We start from the raw sequence: 2,500 nt of genomic DNA on the forward strand, positions 1-2,500 counted from the left end.
AATTTTTTTTTTCACCGTGACTCAAAACATCAATTTTAGACTCCCCTGAGTATGAAAAGTGAAACGAAAATCATTTTTGAGAAGAAAAAATTTTTGTATGGGAGGGCCCCTGCTAGAACATATTTCCCAAGTGCGTCGATTTTGGGTCGCCGACACAAGCTCGGGTCAAAAAAATTTTTTTTTCACGGTGACTCAAAACATCAATTTTAGACTCCCCTGAGTATGAAAAGTGAAACGAAAATCATTTTTGAGAAGAAAAAATTTTTGTATGGGAGGGCCCCTGCTAGAACATATTTCCCAAGTGCGTCGATTTTTGGGTCGCCGACACAAGCTCGGGTCAAAAAAATTTTTTTTTCACGGTGACTCAAAACATCAATTTTAGACTCCCCTGAGTATGAAAAGTGAAACGAAAATCATTTTTGAGAAGAAAAAATTTTTGTATGGGAGGGCCCCTGCTAGAACATATTTCCCAAGTGCGTCGATTTTTGGGTCGCCGACACAAGCTCGGGTCAAAAAATTTTTTTTTTCACCGTGACTCAAAACATCAATTTTAGACTCCCCTGAGTATGAAAAGTGAAACGAAAATCATTTTTGAGAAGAAAAAATTTTTGTATGGGAGGGCCCCTGCTAGAATATATTTCCCAAGTGCGTCGATTTTGGGTCGCCGACACAAGCTCGGGTCAAAAAAATTTTTTTTTCACGGTGACTCAAAACATCAATTTTAGACTCCCCTGAGTATGAAAAGTGAAACGAAAATCATTTTTGAGAAGAAAAAAATTTTTGTATGGGAGGGCCCCTGCTAGAACATTTTTCCCAAGTGAGTCGATTTTTGGGTCGCGACACAAGCTAGGGTCAAAAAAAATTTTTTTTTCATGGTGACTCAAAACATCAATTTTAGACTCCCCTGAGTATGAAAAGTGAAACGAAAATCATTTTTGAGAAGAAAAAAATTTGTATGGGAGGGCCCCTGCTAGAACATTTTTCCCAAGTAAATTCGATTTTACCCGGTGAGTCAAAAAATTTTGAAAAAAATGTTTTGCCAAAATCGTGTTCATTGCCTATTATAAGGGACCAGGTCAGCTCACACGCATTTTTGGAGACCATATGGAAAGTGCGTCTGGGATTGCGGAAATTAAGTTTAGAGTGTTAAATGATGGTTTCGCAATCCCGAAAGGCTCAAAATCCACCCTAAGGTCCCCTGGGTGAAATGTGGTTTCCAAGGTGTGAGCGCTATCGGTGATAGAGTTGGAATGTGATTTCCAGAGCGCAGGGCGACTGGGCTTAGAGCGAAAATCATAGACAAGGGTAAGTATTGGACTGAACGACTCGAAGCAAACGAAAATCATAGACAAGGGTAATGGACTGAACGACTCGAAGCAAACGAAAACCACATACAAGAGTAATGGACTGAACGAATCGAAGCAAACGAAAATCACATACAAGAGTAATGGACTGAACGAATCGAAGCAAACGAAAAACCACAGACAAGAGTAATGGAGTGAACGAATCGAAGCAAACGAAAACCAAAGACAAGAGTAATAGAGTGAACGAATCGAAGCAAACGAAAACCATGAACACAGGGATAACTGAGAACGAACCTACCTATCAGAGCATGTGAAAGCATGGACAAGAGTACTGAAAATCGGACCAAACCTCTAGAAGCACACGAAAATCATGGACAAGAGTACTCAAAAACACGGACCAAACCTATGGAAGCACACGAAAACCATGAACACAGGGATAACTGAGAACGAACCTACCTATCAGAGCATGTGAAAGCATGGACAAGAGTACTGAAAATCGGACCAAACCTCTAGAAGCACACGAAAATCATGGACAAGAGTACTCAAAAACACGGACCAAACCTATGGAAGCACACGAAAACCATGAACACAGGGATAACTGAGAACGAACCTACCTATCAGAGCATGTGAAAGCATGGACAAGAGTACTGAAAATCGGACCAAACCTCTAGAAGCACACGAAAATCATGGACAAGAGTACTCAAAAACACGGACCAAACCTCTCGAAGCACACGAAAACCATAAACACAGGGATAACTGAGAACGAACCTACCTATCAGAGCATGTGAAAGCATGGACAAGAGTACTGAAAATCGGACCAAACCTCAAGAAGCACACGAAAATCATGGACAAGAGTACTCAAAAACACGGACCAAACCTATCGAAGCTCACGAAAACCATGAACACAGGGATAACTGAGAACGAACCTACCTATCAGAGCATGTGAAAGCATGGACAAGAGTACTGAAAATCGGACCAAACCTCAAGAAGCACACGAAAATCATGGACAAGAGTACTCAAAAACACGGACCAAACCTATCGAAGCTCACGAAAACCATGAACACAGGGATAACTGAAAACGAACCGAACCTCTCGTAGCAAACGAAAAACATGGACAAAATTATTCGAAACGAACCGAAGCTCGATGCGAAAAACATGGGAAAGCAAGCCCGTAAGTCGCACTATCAAGCCCATAA

The sequence above is a fragment of the Anopheles moucheti genome (genome assembly GCF_943734755.1).
Source record: "Anopheles moucheti chromosome X unlocalized genomic scaffold, idAnoMoucSN_F20_07 X_unloc_4, whole genome shotgun sequence".
NCBI classification, from domain to species: Eukaryota; Metazoa; Arthropoda; class Insecta; order Diptera; family Culicidae; genus Anopheles; species Anopheles moucheti.